At 47.1% G+C, this 21183-nt stretch overlaps 1 protein-coding gene across 3 annotated transcripts in view; it reads right to left on the bottom strand.

The window, feature by feature from the left end:
• srpk2 (SRSF protein kinase 2) overlaps positions 1-21183 on the bottom strand; it is a 103009-nt gene that overhangs the window by 25588 nt on the left and 56238 nt on the right. The window lies entirely within an intron of this gene.

Genomic DNA, 21183 nt, shown 5'->3' on the forward strand with positions numbered 1-21183 from the left:
GTACCCTACCATGTTGTTGTCATGTTGTGTTGCTACCATGCTGTGTTATGTGTTGCTGCCTTGCTATGTCTTAGGTCTCTCTTTATGTAGTATTGTGGAGTCTCTCTGATGATGTGTGTTTTGTCATATTTAAAAATAAAAACGTTTTATACCAGCCCTCGTCCCCGCAGGAGGCCTTTTGCCTTTTGGTAGGCCGTCATTGTAAATAGGAATTTATTCTTAACTGGCTTGACTAGTTAAATAAAGGTTAAATACATTTTTTACAAAAAATGTAAAGTATTGTTCAACATTAACCAGACGAGTCAGAATCTTAAGATGTTGTTCTGGTGTATCTCTGAACACGACTCTCTCAGTAGCATCCTCAGAAATATCTCTATCAGTTATAAAGGCTAAATAGATTGTGTGAACAGTGCCAATGTCTGTCTAATAGATTCTGCTCAAAATATCAGAAATAGGATCAAACACAAAACACACACACACACACACACACACACACACACACACACACACACACACACACACACACACACACACACACAGAGAGAGCTAATGGGCTGTGATAAATCATGGTCACAGGCACAGGCACATACAGGCAGTTACTCTTCTGTTGACGCCTTCTTGTGTGATCAGCTGACTTGAGGTTAGCTTTGGGATGAGAGAGAGCATACAGATAGCTAGGACAACACAAGGCTCCTCTAATGTCTAATACAGCTTGCTAGGACAACACAAGGCTCCTCTAACGTCTAACACAGCTAGCTAGGACAACACAAGGCTCCTCTAACGTCTAACACAGCTCCATAGGAAAACACAAGGCTCCTCTAACGTCTAATACAGCTAGCTAGGACAACACAAGGATCCTCTAACATCTAATACAGCTACAGTGCCTTGCGAAAGTATTCGGCCCCCTTGAACTTTGCGACCTTTTGCCACATTTCAGGCTTCAAACATAAAGATATAAAACTGTGTTTTTTTGTGAAGAATCAACAACAAGTGGGACACAATCATGAAGTGGAACGACATTTATTGGATATTTCAAACTTTTTTAACAAATCAAAAACTGAAAAATTGGGCGTGCAAAAATATTCTGCCCCCTTAAGTTAATACTTTGTAGCGCCACCTTTTGCTGCGATTACAGCTGTGAGTCGCTTGGGGTATGTCTCTATCAGTTTTGCACATCGAGAGACTGAATTTTTTTCCCATTCCTCCTTGCAAAACAGCTCGAGCTCAGTGAGGTTGGATGGAGAGCATTTGTGAACAGCAGTTTTCAGTTCTTTCCACAGATTCTCGATTGGATTCAGGTCTGGACTTTGACTTGGCAATTCTAACACCTGGATATGTTTATTTTTGAACCATTCCATTGTAGATTTTGCTTTATGTTTTGGATCATTGTCTTGTTGGAAGACAAATCTCCGTCCCAGTCTCAGGTCTTTTGCAGACTCCATCAGGTTTTCTTCCAGAATGGTCCTGTATTTGGCTCCATCCATCTTCCCATCAATTTTAACCATCTTCCCTGTCCCTGCTGAAGAAAAGCAGGCCCAAACCATGATGCTGCCACCACCATGTTTGACAGTGGGGATGGTGTGTTCAGGGTGATGAGATGTGTTGCTTTTACGCCAAACATAACGTTTTGCATTGTTGTCAAAAAGTTCAATTTTGGTTTCATCTGACTAGAGCACCTTCTTCCACATGTTTGGTGTGTCTCCCAGGTGGCTTGTGGCAAACTTTAACCGACACTTTTTATGGATATCTTTAAGAAATGGCTTTCTTCTTGCCACTCTTCCATAAAGGCCAGATTTGTGCAATATACAACTATTGTTGTCCTATGGACAGAGTCTCCCACCTCAGCTGTAGATCTCTGCAGTTCATCCAGAGTGATCATGGGCCTCTTGGCTGCATCTCTGATCAGTCTTCTCCTTGTATGAGCTGAAAGTTTAGAGGGACGGCCAGGTCTTGGTAGATTTGCAGTGGTCTGATACTCCTTCCATTTCAATATTATCGCTTGCACAGTTCTTCTTGGGATGTTTAAAGCTTGGGAAATTTTTTGTATCCAAATCCGGCTTTAAACTTCTTCACAACAGTATCTCGGACCTGCCTGGTGTGTTCCTTGTTCTTCATGATGCTCTCTGCGCTTTTAACGGACCTCTGAGACTATCACAGTGCAGGTGCATTTATACGGAGACTTGATTACACACAGGTGGATTGTATTTATCATCATTAGTCATTTAGGTCAACATTGGATCATTCAGAGATCCTCACTGAACTTCTGGAGAGAGTTTGCTGCACTGAAAGTAAAGGGGCTGAATAATTTTGCACGCCCAATTTTTCCGTTTTTGATTTGTTAAAAAAGTTTGAAATATCCAATAAATGTCGTTCCACTTCATGATTGTGTCCCACTTGTTGTTGATTCTTCACAAAAAAATACAGTTTTATATCTTTATGTTTGAAGCCTGAAATGTGGCAAAAGGTCGCAAAGTTCAAGGGGGCCGAATACTTTCGCAAGGCACTGTAAATAGGACAACAAGGCTCCTCTAACCTCTAATACAGCTAGATAGGACAACAAGGTTCCTCTAATGTCTAGCTAGGACAACACAAGGCTCCTCTAATGTCTAGCTAGGACAACACAAGGCTCCTCTAACGCCTAATACAGCTAGATAGGACAACAAGGCTTCTCTAACGTCTAATACAGCGTAGATAGGACAACGTCTAATTGTAACGTTCGTCGTTGGGAGAAAGAGAGGAGGACCAAGGTGCAGCATGGTAAGTATTCATTATGCCTTTTAAGGAAAACGAATACTCAAACAAAACAACAAAAACGATAAACGAAACAGTCCTGTCTGGTGACATACACAAAGACAGGAAATAATCACCCACGAAACACAATAGAAAACAGGCTCCCTAAATATGGTTCTCAATCAGGGACAACGATTGACAGCTGCCTCTGATTGAGAACCATACCAGGCCAAACACAGAAATAGCAAATCATAGAAAAACTACCACCCAACTCACACCCTGATCATACTAAAACAGACATAACAAAATAACTAAGGTCAGAACGTGACAGTACCCCCCAAAGGTGCGGACTCCGGCCGCAAAACCTGAACCTATAGGGGAGGGTCTGGGTGGGTGTCTGTCCGCGGTGGTGGCTCTGGCGCGGGACGTGGACCCCATTCCACCATAGTCCTTGTCCGCCTCTTAGCCTCGCCGCCGTGGCCTCTTTAGAGCGGCGACCCTCGCCGCCGACCTCGGACTGGGGACCCTAGCCACGGGTCCCGAATGGACGGGAGATTCCGGCAGCACCGGACAGGCGGGAGACTCCGGCAGCTCCGGAGTGAAGGGCGATTCTGGAAGCTGACGAGCGGCTCTGGCGGCTCCTGGCTGACGGGCGACTCTGGCGGCTCAGGACAGACGGGCGACTCTGGCGGCTCAGGACAGACGGGCGACTCTGGCGGCTCAGGACAGACGGGCGACTCTGGCGGCTCAGGACAGACGGGCGACTCTGGCGGCTCAGGACAGACGGGCGACTCTGGCGGCTCAGGACAGACGGGCGACTCTGGCGGCTCAGGACAGACGGGCGACTCTGGCGGCTCAGGACAGACGGGCGACTCTGGCGGCTCAGGACAGACGGGCGACTCTGGCGGCTCAGGACAGACGGGCGACTCTGGCGGCTCAGGACAGACGGGCGACTCTGGCGGCTCAGGACAGACGGGCGACTCTGGCGGCTCAGGACAGACGGGCGACTCTGGCGGCTCAGGACAGACGGGCGACTCTGGCGGCTCAGGACAGACGGGCGACTCTGGCGGCTCAGGACAGACGGGCGACTCTGGCGGCTCAGGACAGACGGGCGACTCTGGCGGCTCAGGACAGACGGGCGACTCTGGCGGCTCAGGACAGACGGGCGACTCTGGCGGCTCAGGACAGACGGGCGACTCTGGCGGCTCAGGACAGACGGGCGACTCTGGCGGCTCAGGACAGACGGGCGACTCTGGCGGCTCAGGACAGACGGGCGACTCTGGCGGCTCAGGACAGACGGGCGACTCTGGCGGCTCAGCACAGACGGGCGACTCTGGCGGCTCAGGACAGACGGGCGACTCTGGCGGCTCAGGACAGACGGGCGACTCTGGCGGCTCAGGACAGACGGGCGACTCTGGCGGCTCAGGACAGACGGGCGACTCTGGCGGCTCAGGACAGACGGGCGACTCTGGCGGCTCAGGACAGACGGGCGACTCTGGCGGCTCAGGACAGACGGGCGACTCTGGCGGCTCAGGACAGACGGGCGACTCTGGCGGCTCAGGACAGACGGGCGACTCTGGCGGCTCAGGACAGACGGGCGACTCTGGCGGCTCAGGACAGACGGGCGACTCTGGCGGCTCAGGACAGACGGGCGACTCTGGCGGCTCAGGACAGACGGGCGACTCTGGCGGCTCAGCACAGACGGGCGACTCTGGCGGCTCAGGACAGACGGGCGACTCTGGCGGCTCAGGACAGACGGGCGACTCTGGCGGCTCAGGACAGACGGGCGACTCTGGCGGCTCAGGACAGACGGGCGACTCTGGCGGCTCAGGACAGACGGGCGACTCTGGCGGCTCAGGACAGACGGGCGACTCTGGCGGCTCAGGACAGACGGGCGACTCTGGCGGCTCAGGACAGACGGGCGACTCTGGCGGCTCAGGACAGACGGGCGACTCTGGCGGCTCAGGACAGACGGGCGACTCTGGCGGCTCAGGACAGACGGGAGACTCTGGCGGCTCAGGACAGACGGGAGACTCTAGCGGATCAGGACAGATGGGAGCACCTGTAGGGAGGAGACGGAGAGACAGCCTGGTGCGGGGGGCTGCCACCGGAGGGCTGGTGCATGGAGGTGGCACCGGATAGACCGGACCGTGAAGGCGCACTGGAGGTCTCGAGCACAGAGCCTGCCCAACCCTACCTGGCTGAATGCTCCCCGTAGCCAGGCCAGTGCGGCGAGGTGGAATAGCCCACACTGGGCTGTGCTGGCGAACCGGGGACACCATGCGTAGGGCTGGTGCCATGTACCCCGCCCCGAGGAGACGCAATGGAGACCAGATGCGCTGAGCCGGCTTCATGGCACCTGGCTCGATGCCCAACCTAGCCCGGCCGATACGAGGCACTGCTATGTACCGTACCGGGCTATGCCTGCGCACCAGGGACACTGTGCGCCTCACGGCATAACACGGTGCCTGCCCGGTCCCCCTCTCTCCACGGTAAGCACGGGGAGTTGGCGCAGGTCTCCTACCCTACTTCGCCACACTCCCCGTGTGTGTCTCCCCCCCCCCCCCCAAGACATTTTTGAGGCTGCCTCTCCGGCTTCTAGCCACGCTGCCGTGCTGCCTCCTCATACCACCGCCTCTCGGCTTTTGCTGCCTCTAGCTCAGCCTTGGGGCGGCGATATTCTCCAGCCTGTGCCCGGGGTCCCTTGCCGTCCAGAATCTCCTCCCATGTCCAGGAGTCCTGAGATCGCTGCTGCTGCCCGTTACCACGCTGCTTGGTCCTTCGGTGATGGGTGATTCTGTAACGTTTGTCGTTGGGAGAAAGAGAGGAGGACCAAGGTGCAGCATGGTAAGTATTCATTATGCCTTTTAAGGAAAACGAATACTCAAACAAAACAACAAAAACGATAAACGAAACAGTCCTGTCTGGTGACATACACAAAGACAGAAAATAATCACCCACGAAACACAATAGAAAACACGCTCCCTAAATATGGTTCTCAATCAGGGACAACAATTGACAGCTGCCTCTGATTGAGAACCATACCAGGCCAAACACAGAAATAGCAAATCATAGAAAAACTAACATAGACAACCCACCCAACTCATGCCTTGACCATACTAAAACAAAGACATAACAAAAGAACTAAGGTCAGAACGTGACAGTAATACAGTTAGATAGGACAACACAAGGCTCCTCTAACATATAATACAGCTAGATAGGACAACACAAGGCTCCTCTAACGTCTAATACAGCTAGATACAGCTTTCTTCATATTTTCAAACAGTCCATTTATATTTTCTAACGGGGCTATACATTTTGGTGAGTTTTTTCTCTCTCGCCCGAGTAGCCTTGTTTCACTACCAAAAATAAAATTAAACCATCTAGTGTTCAGTGAAATAACAACACAATGTCACATACAGGTAGCCTAGTCAAATAATTAACATCCAATCACATTACTGTTACTCTGTCGCGGGAATTCCACTAACGGTCTGTATGTAGCGAAACGTAGCTACTGCTCATGTTGGTATCTGTACTAATGGCGCAAAAGCCATGACAGGGAGACATAGTGGAGTGGTAACGTGCATTCAAGAAGTTGCTCCTGACGCCACTTGGGTACACTGCAGCATCTACCGAGAGGTTCTTGCTGCCAATGGAATGCCTGACAGCTTGAAAGACATTTTGAACACCACAGTGAAAATGGTTAACTTTGTTAAAGTAAGGCCCCTGAACTCTCGTGTATTTTCTGCACTGTGCAATGATATGGGCAGCGACCATGTAACGCTTTTACAACATACAGAAAGAAATGAGCTGGTTATCAAGGAGCAAAGTCTTGACATGTTTTTTTTTAAATTGAGAGACGAGCTTAAAGTTTTCTTTACTGACCATCATTTTTACTTGTCTTAACTGCTTGTATGATGACGAGTTTCTCACACAACTGGCCTACGGGGTCATGTTTTTTCTCTGAATGATCTGAATCTAGGATTACAGGGACTCTCTGCAACTATATTCAATGTGCGGGACAAAATTGAGGCTATGATTAAGAAGTTGGAGCTCTTCTCTGTCTGCATTAAGAAGGACAACACACAGGACTTTCCATCATTGTATGATTTTTTGTTTGCAAATGAACTCAAGCTTACGGACAATGTCAAACGTGATACAGCGAAGCACCGGAGAGACTTAGATGCTCAATTATGCAGGTACTTCCCTGAAACAGATGACACAAACAACTGGATTCCTTATCCCTTTCATGCCCTGCCTCCAGTCCACTTACCGATATCTGAACAACAGAGCCTCGTCGAAATTGTAACAAGCGGTTCTGTGAAAATTTAATTTAAATCAGAAGCCACTGCCTGGATTGGGCTGCGCTCAGAGTATCCTGCCTTGACAAATCGCACTGTTAAGATACTGATGCCCGTTGCAACCACGTACCTACACTACCGTTCAAAAGTTTGGGGTCACTTAGAAATGTCGTTGTTTTTGACAGAAAAGCACATTTTTGTCCATTAAAATAACATCAAATTGATCAGAAATACAGTGTAGACATTGTTAATGTTGTAAATGACTATTGTAGCTGGAAATGGCACATTTTTTATGGAATATCTACATAGGTGTACAGAGGCCCATTATCAGCAACCATCACTCCAATGGCATATGGCATCACTCCAATGTTCCAATGGCACATTGTGTTAGCTAACCCAAGTTAATACTTGTAAAAGGCTAATTGATCATTATAAAAACCCTTTATTTTGCAAATATGTTAGCACAGCTGAAAACTGTTGTTCTGATTAAAGAAGCAATACAACTGGCGTTCAATGCTGTGTATTACTCCCTTTACAGAACAGCTCAAACTGGCTCTAACCAGAATAGCAAAATGAGTTGGAAACCCCGGTACACAACTGAGCAAGAGGACAAGTACATTAAAGTGTCTAATTTGATTAACAGACGCTTCACAAGTCCTCAACTGACAGCTTCATTAAATCGTACCCCCAAAACACCAGTCTCAACATCAACAGTGAAGTGGCGACTCTGGGATGCTGGCCTGCTGGTCTGTGTTCTTTTGCCCATCTTAATATTTTCTTTTTATTGGCCAGTCTGAGATATGGCTTTTTCTTTGCAACTCTGCCTAGAAGGCCAGCATCCCGGAGTCGCCTCTCAACTGTTAACTTTGAGACGGGTGTTTTGCGGGTACTATTTAATTTCTAAGTGACCCCAAACTTTTGAAAGGTAGTGTATGTGAGAGTGGATTCTCAGCACTCACTAGCATGAAAACGAAATACAGGTACAGACTGTGTGTGGAGAATTATTTAAGACTGAGACTCTCTCCAATACAACCCAACATTGCAGAGTTATGTGCATCCTTTCAATGTCATGTGCTTGGCAGTCGTCTAGCTGCCACCGATCCCTTTTCCTTTTTCGTTTGGTTTTGTCTGTCTTGTGTTCACCTGTGTCTAGTTTAGTTAATCAGTGGGGTATTTTATCTTGCCCTACCCGCTAGGTTTTGTGCGGGATTGTTTGTATTACTGTCATTGGCTTGGGTTGCGTTTTTGTTTTTACTGTTAAGCAGGTGTATTTTCATGAGACTGTTTCGCCCGCACGTTAGTTTAGCAGAGGAGTGTTTCCTCCGCTTTGTTTACTAGACTGCGTTCCTGTGTTCTTGTGGCTACGTTAGTGGTCTTGTACCTGTTGTGTTGGACAGTAATAAAACGCCCTTCTTGGATATTCTTGCTCTCCTGCGCCTGACTCCACACCCACCTCTCCTAGGGAGATTCTGACAGTTATTCACAATTTTCGATGAACAAATACGGTTTTATATGTAAGATGGTTAAATAAAGAGCCAAAATATTGATTATTATTATATTATTATTTGTGCCCTGGTCCTATAAGAACTCTGTCACTTCCCACGAGCCAGGTTGTGACAAAAACTCACACCCATTCTTATGTTTAATAAATGTATTGTATAGTGTGTGTGTGGCAGGCTTACAATGATGGCAAAAAACAACATTTGAGAATGTGCTGACCCTGTAGCTAGAGGGGGTACGCACATGGAGGTTGAATGTTTGAAGGGGTACAGGACTATAAAGAGTTTGGGAACCACTGATCTAGGGCAACAAATGGCTCGAAGACGTGGATGTTGATTAAGGCTGGCCCCCTGCACACCTCTGATTAAAAGGGGTTGGGTTAAATGTGGAAGACACATTTCAGTTGAATGCATTCAGTTGTACAACTGACTAGGTACACAACTGAGCAAAAGGACAAGTACATTAGAGTGTCTCATTTGATAAACAGATGCCTCACAAGTCCTCAACTGGCAGCTTCATTAAATCGTACCTGCAAAACACCTCAACATCAACAGTGAAGAGGTGACTCCAGGATGCTGGCCTTCTAGGCAGAGTTCCTCTGTCCAGTGTCTGTGTTCTTTTGCCCATCTTAATCTTTACTTTTTATTGGACAGTCTGAGATATGGATTTTTCTTTGCAACTCTGCCTAGAAGGCCAGGATCCCGGAGTTGCCTCTCAACTTTTCCTTTCCTCCAGTGTCTAATACAGCATAGCGTTCTGCAAAGGACAACATAGACACTTAGCATTGAGATTCCTGCAGTAAGTGACACACGCGCTCTTACAAACACAGAGGTACATGTAGCTTACTTACTTCTCGTGTTCTTCTTAGTTCTTATTTTTATTTGTCGTGTGTTTTTGTTCTACATTAAACATGTTAGTACTACATTGATATTGATTACTGCATCGTTGGGTCTGGAGCTAGCAAATTAGGCATTTCACTGTACTGTGCATGTGACATTAACACCCCCCCCCCCCCCCCCCCACACACACACACAATAGACTTAGGCTATGTACACACTCATACACATGCACACACCCTCCATGCTTGGATCTGTGCCCTTGCAGCAGGATGGTCCTTAACCAAAACAGTCACGTACTATATCATAGATCACTTCCACGGGCTCAGTGCTTTTAAACTTGAGCCTGCCACACACACACCTAGCCACAATAACTCTGAGCCCACCCTACAGCAGTAGCCACCCTACAGCAGAAGCAGTAGCCACCCTACAGCAGTATAGTAGCAGTAGCCACCCTACAGCAGTAGCAGTAGCCACCCTACAGCAGTAGCAGTAGCCACCCTAAAGCAGTATAGTAGCAGTAGCCACCCTACAGCAGTAGCAGTAGCCACCATACAGCAGTAGCAGTAGCCACCCTACAGCAGTAGCCGTAGCCACCCTACAGCAGTAGCAGTAGCCACCCTACAGGAGAAGCAGTAGCCACCCTACAGCAGTAGCAGTAGCCACCCTACAGCAGTAGCAGTAGTCACCCTACAGCAGTAGCAGTAGCCATCCTGCAGCAGTAGCAGTAGCCACCCTGCAGCAGTAGCAGTAACCACCCTACAGCAGTAGCAGTAGCCACCCTACAGCAGTAGCAGTAGCCACCCTACAGCAGTAGCAGTAGCCACCCTACAGTAGTAGCATTAGCCACCCTACAGGAGAAGCAGTAGCCACCCTGCAGTAGTAGCAGTAGCCACCCTACAGCAGTAGCAGTAGCCACCCTACAGCAGTAGCCACCCTACAGTAGTAGCAATAGCCACCCTACAGCAGTAGCAGTAGCCACCCTACAGCAGTAGCAGTAGCCACCCTACAGCAGTAGCCACCCTACAGCAGTAGCAGTAGCCACCCTACAGCAGTAGCAGTAGCCACCCTACAGCAGTATAGTAGCAGTAGCCACCTTACAGCAGTAGCCACCCTACAGCAGTAGCAGTAGCCACTCTACAGCAGTAGCCACCCTACAGCAGAAGCAGTAGCCACCCTACAGCAGTATAGTAGCAGTAGCCACCCTACAGCAGTAGCCACCGTACAGCAGTAGCAGAAGCCACCCAACAGCAGTAGCAGTAGCCACCCTACAGCAGTAGCCACCCTACAGCAGTAGCAGTAGCCACCCTACAGGAGAAGCAGTAGCCACCCTACAGGAGAAGCAGTAGCCACCCTACAGCAGTAGCAGTAGCCACCCTACAGCAGTAGCCACCCTACAGCAGTAGCAGTAGCCACCCTACAGCAGTATAGTAGCAGTAGCCACCCTACAGCAGTAGCCACCCTACAGCAGTAGCAGTAGCCACCCAACAGCAGTAGCAGTAGCCACCCTACAGCAGTAGCCACCCTACAGCAGAAGCAGTAGCCACCCTACAGCAGTATAGTAGCAGTAGCCACCCTACAGCAGTAGCCACCCTACAGCAGTAGCAGTAGCCACCCAACAGCAGTAGCAGTAGCCACCCTACAGCAGTAGCAGTAGCCACCCTACAGCAGTAGCCACCCTACAGCAGTAGCAATAGCCACCCTACAGGAGAAGCAGTAGCCACCCTGCAGTAGTAGCAGTAGCCACCCTACAGCAGTAGCAGTAGCCACCCTACAGCAGTAGCCACCCTACAGTAGTAGCAATAGCCACCCTACAGCAGTAGCAGTAGCCACCCTACAGCAGTAGCAGTAGCCACCCTACAGCAGTAGCCACCCTACAGCAGTAGCAGTAGCCACCCTACAGCAGTATAGTAGCAGTAGCCACCTTACAGCAGTAGCCACCCTACAGCAGTAGCAGTAGCCACCCTACAGTAGTAGCAATAGCCACCCTACAGGAGAAGCAGTAACCACTCTAAAGCAGTAGCAGTAGCCACCCTACAGCAGTAGCAGTAGCCACCCTACAGCAGTAGCAGTAGCCACCCTACAGTAGTAGCATTAGCCACCCTACAGGAGAAGCAGTAGCCACCCTGCAGTAGTAGCAGTAGCCACCCTACAGCAGTAGCCACCCTACAGCAGTAGCAGTAGCCACCCTACAGGAGAAGCAGTAGCCACCCTACAGCAGTAGCAGTAGCCACCCTACAGCAGTAGCAGTAGCCACCCTACAGCAGTAGCCACCCTACAGCAGTATAGTAGCAGTAGCCACCCTACAGCAGTAGCAGTAGCCACCCTACAGCAGTAGCCACCCTACAGCAGTAGCAGTAGCCACCCTACAGGAGAAGCTGTAGCCACCCTACAGCAGTAGCAGTAGCCACCCGACAGCAGTAGCAGTAGTCACCCTACAGCAGTAGCAGTAGCCATCCTGCAGCAGTAGCAGTAACCACCCTACAGCAGTAGCAGTAGCCACCCTACAGCAGTAGCAGTAGCCACCCTACAGCAGTAGCAGTAGCCACCCTGCAGTAGTAGCAGTAGCCACCCTATAGCAGTAGCAGTAGCCACCCTACAGCAGTAGCCACCCTACAGTAGTAGCAATAGCCACCCTACAGGAGAAGCAGTAACCACCCTACAGCAGTAGCAGTAGCCACCCTACAGCAGTAGCATTAGCCACCCTACAGTAGTAGCATTAGCCACCCTACAGGAGAAGCAGTAGCCACCCTGCAGTAGTAGCAGTAGCCACCCTACAGCAGTAGCAGTAGCCACCCTACAGCAGTAGCCAACCTACAGTAGTAGCAATAGCAACCCTACAGGAGAAGCAGTATCCACCCTGCAGTAGTAGCAGTAGCCACCCTACAGCAGTATCAGTAGCCACCCTACAGGAGAAGCAGTAGCCACCCTACAGCAGTAGCCACCCTACAGCAGAAGCAGTAGCCACCCTACAGCAGTATATTAGCAGTAGCCACCCTACAGCAGTAGCAGTAGCCACCCTACAGCAGTAGCAGTAGCCACCCTACAACAGTAGCAGTAGCCACCCTACAGCAGTAGCAGTAGCCACCCTACAGCAGTAGCAGTAGCTACCCTACAGCAGTAGCCACCCTACAGCAGTAGCAGTAGCCACCCTACAGCAGTAGCAGTAGTCACCCTACAGCAGTAGCAGTAGCCATCCTGCAACAGTAGCAGTAGCCACCCTGCAGCAGTAGCAGTAACCACCCTACAGCAGTAGCAGTAGCCACCCTACAGCAGTAGCCACCCTACAGCAGAAGCAGTAGCCACCCTACAGCAGTAGCCACCCTACAGCAGTAGCAGTAGCCACTCTACAGCAGTAGCAGTAGCCACCCTACAGCAGTAGCCACCCTACAGCAGTAGCAGTAGCCACCCTACAGCAGTAGAAGTAGCTACCCTACAGCAGTAGAAGTAGCCACCCTACAGCAGTAGCCACCCTACAGCAGTAACAGTAGCCACCCTACAGCAGTAGCAGTAGCCACCCTACAGCAGTAGCAGTAGTCACCCTACAGCAGTAGCAGTAGCCATCCTGCAGCAGTAGCAGTAGCCACCCTGCAGCAGTAACCGTAGCCACCCAGCAGCAGTAACCACCCTACAGCAGTAGCAGTAGCCACCCTACAGGAGAAGCAGTAGCCACCCTGCAGTAGTAGCAGTAGCCACCCTACAGCAGTAGCAGTAGCCACCCTACAGCAGTAGCCACCCTACAGTAGTAGCAATAGCCACCCTACAGGAGAAGCAGTAGCCACCCTGCAGTAGTAGCAGTAGCCACCCTACAGCAGTAGCAGTAGCCACCCTACAGCAGTAGCCACCCTACAGCAGTAGCAGTAGCTACCCTACAGGAGAAGCAGTAGCCACCCTACAGCAGTAGCAGTAGCCACCCTACAGCAGTAGCCACCCTACAGCAGTAGCAGTAGCCACCCTACAGGAGAAGCAGTAGCCACCATACAGTAGTAGCAGTAGCCACCTTACAGGAGAAGCAGTAGCCACCCTACAAGAGAAGCCAGCCCACTTCAGTGTGTCTGTGTACATGTACAGTGGGGCAAAAAAGTATTTAGTCAGCCACCAATTGTGCAAGTTCTCCCACTTAAAAAGATGAGAGAGGCCTGTAATTTTAATCACAACTTCAACTGTGACAGACAAAATGAGGAAAAAAAATCCAGAAAATCACATTGTAGGATTTTTAATGAATTTATTTGCAAATTATGGTGGAAAATAAGTATTTAGTGAATAACAAAAGTTTATCTCAATACTTTGTTATATACCCTTTGTTGGCAATGACAGAGGTCAAACGTTTTCTGTAAGTCTTCACAAGGTTTTCACACACTGTTGCTGGAATTTTGGCCCATTCCTCCATGCAGATCTCCTCTAGAGCAGTGATGTTTTGGGGCTGTTGCTGGGCAACACGGACTTTCAACTCCCTCCAAAGATGTTCTATGGGGTTGAGATCTGGAGACTGGCTAGGCCACTCCAGGACCTTGAAATGCTTCTTACGAAGCCACTCCTTCGTTGCCCGGGCGGTGTGTTTGGGATCATAGTCATGCTGAAAGACCCAGCCACGTTTCATCTTCAATGCCCTTGCTGATGGAAGGAGGTTTTCACTCAAAATCTCACGATACATGGCCCCATTCATTCTTTCCTTTACACGGATCAGTCGTCTTGGTCCCTTTGCAGAAAAACAGCCCCAAAGCATGATGTTTCCACCCCCATGCTTCACAGTAGGTATGGTGTTCTTTGGATGCAACTCAGCATTCTTTGTCCTCCAAACACGACGAGTTGAGTTTTTACCAAAAAGTTATATTTTGGTTTGATCTGACCATATGACATTCTCCCAATCTTCTTCTGGATCATCCAAATGCTCTCTAGCAAACTTCAGACGGGCCTGGACATGTACTGGCTTAAGCAGGGGGACACGTCTGGCACTGCAGGATTTGAGTCCCTGGCGGCATAGTGTGTTACTGATGGTAGGCTTTGTTACTTTGGTCCCAGCTCTCTGCAGGTCATTCACTAGGTCCCCCCGTGTGGATCTGGGATTTTTGCTCACCATTCTTGTGATCGTTTTGACCCCACGGGTGAGATCTTGCGTGGAGCCCCAGATCGAGGGAGATTATCAGTGGTCTTGTATGTCTTCCATTTCCTAATAATTGCTCCCACAGTCAATTTCTTCAAACCAAGCTGCTTACCTATTGCAGATTCAGTCTTCCCAGCCTGGTGCAGGTCTACAATTTTGTTTCTGGTGTCCTTTGACAGCTCTTTGGTCTTGGCCATAGTGGAGTTTGGAGTGTGACTGTTTGAGGTTGTGGACAGGTGTCTTTTATACTGATAACAAGTTCAAACAGGTGCCATTAATACAGGTAACGAGTGGAGGACAGAGGAGCCTCTTAAAGAAGAAGTTACAGGTCTGTGAGAGCCAGAAATCTTGCTTGTTTGTAGGTGACCAAATACTTATTTTCCACCATAATTTGCAAATAAATTCATTAAAAATCCTACAATGTGATTTTCAGGATTTTTTTCTCTCATTTTTGTCTGTCATAGTTGAAGTGTACCTATGATGAATTACAGGCCTCTCTCATCTTTTTAAGTGGGAGAACTTGCACAATTGGTGGCTGACTAAATACTTTTTTGCCCCACTGTATGTGTGTATTGGAGCATGCAAATGTGTGTGGATATGTGTGTGTGTCACATGAGGTTGGTGGCACCTTAACTGAGGAGGATGGGCTCATGGTAACGACTGGAGCGGAATCAGTGGAATGGTATCAAATGCATCAAACACATGGTTTCCATGGTTTCCAGGTGTTTGATGCCATTCCATTCGCTCCGTTTACAGCCATTATTGTGAGCCGTCCTCCCCTCAGCAGCCTCCACTGGTGGGTGTAACGTGCATGTGTGTGTTAATTCATACTGTAAGGAACAACGTACATCCTAGAACACACACACAGATGTGTGTTTGTGTGTCTATCGCACACCCAACACCACTGTGACCACTCATACACATAACAGCAACAACATAACCAAAATGTTTCTGAGAGCATGGAAAGCCCATGTCAAACAACAGCAGCAGCAAGGCAGGAACTAACTCTTAGCGTGCATTCCAAATGGCACCCATATTCCCTATATAGTGCACTACTTTTGACCAGGGTGCATCAACAGTAGTGCAGTATGTATGGAATAGGGTACCGTTTGGGACACAGGCTTAGACAAAGCAGCTGATTCAGAGTAGTTGGGTTAAATGCGGAAGACACATTTCGGTTGAATGCATTCAGTTGTGCAACTGACTAGGTATCCCCTTTCCCTTTCACACTGGCTGCCATTCTCCTCATTGCAGACATGCCAGTCCAGGCTGTAGTCAGCTGACACAGCAGCAAGGTGATGCATATTTTGGGGCACTGAGCAAATTCTAAACTTGAAAGTTGTGAGAATTTTGTTCAAATTCCGGCACGCGTTTACAGTGAACACTGACGCTGTACTCTTACAGTTTTAGACAGTAGCCAATAGACTATTGCGGCTATTTAAGCATAATGTCGGCCTACCAACAAAACCAATGGAGCAAATCTCAAACTTTTAAAATGGAAATAGCTTCTGATTTCTGTGGTGTTCAATGCAGGCCGACATTACATGATAATTATTTGAATGTTTTTACATTATGAAGGGCTTGACATGAATGATTTGTTTTACTTGGTCTGTAACGCCATGGGTCAAATAGGTGACTGTACATTGCATTGTATTCTGTTATATGATGCACAAAACCACTTTACAAAATAAAAGTCATTATTACTACTGTACAGAGAATTAGACAATGTGTAGGCTATCCCTCTGCCTATTGGCTTTTTTGCATATGTCTCAAAATTAAACACTGCCCATTGAATTAAGACAAACTTTTTACCTGACTGGCTTTTCAAATATATGTAGCCTACACGTGTTGTGCTCTTGTAGGACACAGTAACTCCCCATTGCTGACCTATACTTATCTATAACTGGACTAGTAATGCAGAGAATATCAACAAATGAGCACATGTGCAGTCTGAACTGAACTGATCTGAAAAGAGCATTCACTCCAGGATGATTGAAAGGCAGGAACGACCCCTGCCAAAATTACAGACTCAATATTTCAAAGTTAAATTTGTTTTGGTTTGTTACATTGAAAAGAGGTTGATATACTATTGACTCTAATCTATATAGTGCAAACTAACGCGGCGAACTCAGAAGTTCAATCTCTTGCGTCTTTGCGAGGCCTGGCATTTCCTCTGTGAGCCGCAGTGCTGGAGGAGGTGGGCGCCGCACACACGCGCAGTTTAGAGGGAACATTGGGGATAAACATATCTTATTTTTCCACAGGACTAATGCATTAACACTTTGTTTTGTGGCTAAACAGGGCTGTAGGTTTTGTAGATGGTTAAGTGTCACATTGCTAGTAGTGTAATTACGTAAGGGATAATCAATGAGGGGGCATTGCGTTCTATGGAAAATAATGAATGACGTATAAGTTGTGTTCCATGACATACTAGCTGAGTGGAACTGACCTTCCACAGAGTTGCATTATTTTCCAGAGAAAGCATAGAGCCCAGCGTTGATTATCCCTTTTATACCATGGCTAATATTTAACACATTTGCTACTAGAGATGTTCATTTGCTGGTTGAAATGTGTTCAACATCCACTGAAGTAGCTAGCAAGTTTACTAGATAGCTACAGTAGTTACCAATGATAGCTAAACTAGAACGTCTGTTAGGGTGGTGTCCCATAGGGTGGTGCACAATTGGCTCAGCGCCGTCCGGGTTTGGCAGGGGAAGGCCGTCATTGTAAATAAGAATTTGTTCTTAACTGACTTGCCTAGTTAAATAAAGGTTAAATAAAAAAATTAAAAACTGCCATGGTATAAAGCACATTATAAACTGGATGGTTCCAACTGTGAATGCTAATTGGCTGACAGCCGTGGTATATCAGACCGTATACCATGGGTATGACAAACCTTTTTACTGCTCTAATTATGTTGATAACCTGTTAATAATAGCAATAATCTGGGGTTTGTGGTATATGGCCAATATACCATGGCTAAGGGCTTCACATGTGTGTGTGACCATGTGTGTGTAAACAACGCCTCGTGTGGTATGCCCTGTAAGTGTGTTTGTGTGTGTGTGTGTGTGTGTGTGTGTGTGTGTGCGTGTGTGCGTGTGTGTGTTGAGCAGGAGCTGAGCTGGGGGTTGGAGAGGGATTAGAAATGGAAAAACAAACAGAGGGAAACTCCAGCATTCTTTCTCTCTCCAAACTCCAGCATTCTTTCTGTCATCACACTCCAGGGACAAAAACATGGAATAAAGAGGAAAGGCAAATGCAAGCGTGCACACACACACACACACACACGCACACGCACACGCACACACACACACACAGCGAGAGAAAGAGCAAGAGAAATTTACTGGTAGTTGATTAAGTATATACTGTATGATAGCAGAGCACAAAGACCTCTTATTCAGGAAAATAGTTAAACATTGTTTATCATTCTCCTGCTAAATGGGAGAGGAAGGCAAACTCTTCTCTCTAACGTCAGGAGAGAAGAGTCCCTGCCCATCTCCGAAAAAGAGGATCTTAAATCAGATGTCTGAGCCCCCCCCGAAAAAATAAAATAAAAAGTGTTTTTCTTACTATTTGCCTACTTGCTGACTTTGTTGGTAACTTCTTTATTGACGAAGAATGAACTGACTATGCCTGTGACATGTGGTTGTCTTACCTAGCTATCTGTATACTAACTGTAAGTCGCTCTGGATTAGAGCATCTGCTAATATAATAAATTTTTTATAATTTTTACAATAAAAAAAAAATTACATTGGAAAAGTTGAGAAGCTGTCTTTGTCAGCTCAAAATCCCTAATTCTAGGGGCCTCCCGTGTGGCGCAGCGGTCTAAGGCACTGCATCGCAGTGCTTGAGGCATCACTACAGATCCGGATTCGATCCCAAGCTGTGTCGCAGCCGGTCATGACCGGGAGACCCATGAGGCGGTGCACAATTGGCCCAGCGTCGTCCGAGTTAGGGGAGGGTTTGGCCGGCCGGGATGTCTTTGTCCCATCGCGCTCTAGTGACTCCTGTTGCGGGCCGGGCACATGCACGCTGACACAGTCGCCAGTTGTACGGTGTTTCCTCCGACACATTGGTGCGGCTGGCTGCCGGGATAAGCGAGCAGTGTGTCAAGAAGCAGTGCGGCTTGGCAGGGTCGTGTTTTGGAGGACTCATGTCTCTCAACCTTCACCTCTCCATACGGGATTTGCAGCGATGGGACAAGACTGTAACTACCAATTGGATAACATGAAATTGGGGAAAATGTAAATAAATAAAAATGTTCCTAATTCTGTGCAAACCCATTGCAGTTATATGGACATGGTTCTATGCACATTGTGTGCAATTAGTGATGGGGGAGGGGATATATTGCAATATTATTTTTGCGCTAGTTTGCTGTACCTGCACCAAAACTCAAGTATCTACACTTGTTCTCCATCTTCTTTTAAAATAGGGAGTACATTTGTTTTCAGCACTTTTATTTCCATGACTGATCAAAACCCATTTTATCATGGCTCTCTTGTCCCTCTGCAGCAGACATATGGTGAGCAATATGTTTGGAACATTGAATTACAGTAAAATCACAATAACGAATCTCAATACATATAGAATCCTGAGAATCACAATACATATAGAATCCTGAGAATCACAATACATATAGAATCCTGAGAATCACAATACATATAGAATCCTGAGAATCACAATACATATAGAATCCTGAGAATCACAATACATATAGAATCCTGAGAATCTCAATACATATAGAATCCTGAGAATCACAATACATATAGAATCCTGAGAATCTCAATACATATAGAATCCTGATAATCACAATACATATAGAATCCTGAGAATCTCAATACATATAGAATCCTGAGAATCACAATACATATAGAATCATGAGAATCACAATACATATCGTATCAGCATTTAGGTATTGTGATAATATCATATTGTGAGAACCCTGGCAATTCCCAGCCCTATGTGCAATGAACATGAAGTTTAGTAATATGATGTTGTATGAGATCTCAAGGCTTGTCAACAGCCTAAATATCTGTAGCAAGGAAAAGGGGGCTGTGTGCCTCCTCCTTTCAGATAGAACAACCTCAGTGTACCCCTGGTCATTCAGTAACATTTGTCCTTAAAAATCATTGTCACATATTGTCAGACCGTCACCAAGGAAACATATTGATTCCCTAGCACCTACTCTATATCACTAAGGTAATGTACTGAATGCTGAGCATTCTCGTTGCCAAGGTAACACATTTAATGTGGATGGAACTGGATGTCCATGCTCCCTGCTCTAGAAAGAGTGCTGAAAATGTGCCACTGAAATCCTTTTTTATTTCTGAAGACAAATGCCCTGTTGTCCTGCGAACAATGTTCGAAGATCCACTGACTGAACTTTGGCTGGCCTTTGTCCATGGAAACCTGACCGTATTCAGTGACACGATCAAGATGCTTGGAGGCCAGGACCACTATGCTGTGGAGTCCGCTGCATTTTTGAGAAACGTTGAGGCAAAATTGACTGCAAAATTGACTGATGACAACTTCATTCCAGTTTTGGTCAGAGGACTTCTGAGAGAACTAGAGGAAAATGGAGCCATGTATAAAGAGAGCTTTCTCAAAACATCCCAATCATTCTTCACTACGGCTGTGAACTACTTGCAAGCATGGGGAAAGCACACAGATAATCTAAAAGATTTACATTGTCTCCTTTTAAAAAGGCAACCTCAGCGTGAAGAGATCCAGAAGGCAGCAGCCACACTACAGGAAAAATGCCCCAATGTGACCATCAATGAGGATGCATTGTGTGAGGATGCATTGTGTGACGAGGTTACTGGCCTGCAAGAGTTCCTAAAGGGGGATCGCTTGAAGAATGGAAAGCATCTGAGACACCGCTTAGTCAGAGATGAAGCACGGTGGTTACCTACTTCAAAGAGAACGACATCCCACACACTAACCTGGCTAGATTAGCGTCTGTTGTCATGTGCTTACCTGGAAGTAATGCACCAGTCGAGAGAGTGTTCTCCCAAATGAATGATATATGGACAGCAGCAAGAAATGGGTTCACTGTTCCTAACATCAAGGCCATGCTTATTGTGAAGATAAACTTCAACCTCCCCTGCCAGGAGTTCATGGAGAAGCTGGCCAAAGACAGAGCAATCCTGAAGAAAATACATTCTTCTGAGAAATATACAGATTAGGTTGGTATAAGTATATTATGCAGTTACGAATCTCATCAGCATCTTATTTCTTTATTATGTTAAGTATTTCACATATACTATTGTCTGTTTTTTCTATTTTGCTCATGTTCTCTTCTGCTCTTATTCTACCCAGACTACCAGGACCACTGTTCAGATCGGACAGTTCTGTCTTGTCTGTAGTGTTTCTGTAGTATAGTTGTTTTCTCTATCACAATGGGCCTGTTAGACTAAATACATGAAACCGGAATTGTCCCTCTTTTTAATGTCATAGATAATAACATTGGATATTTTAATGATATATTGACCACCAAACTGGAAATGTCCCTGGTTTTCATTTCAGAAATCTTAACCTAGGGGTTTACCCATTTCACCTTGGCAACATAGACCTAGCGCTAACTGAACACACTGATGTCACCTAGTAGGTAATATCATAGAAACAGGGAATATGGATTATATTTCTATCGGTAACACAGATCACATAATTCAGTGAATTATAGGATCTACATTATATAGGTAACACTGATACC

This window comes from Oncorhynchus mykiss, chromosome 30 (genome assembly GCF_013265735.2).
Source record: "Oncorhynchus mykiss isolate Arlee chromosome 30, USDA_OmykA_1.1, whole genome shotgun sequence".
Classification (NCBI taxonomy): domain Eukaryota; kingdom Metazoa; phylum Chordata; class Actinopteri; order Salmoniformes; family Salmonidae; genus Oncorhynchus; species Oncorhynchus mykiss.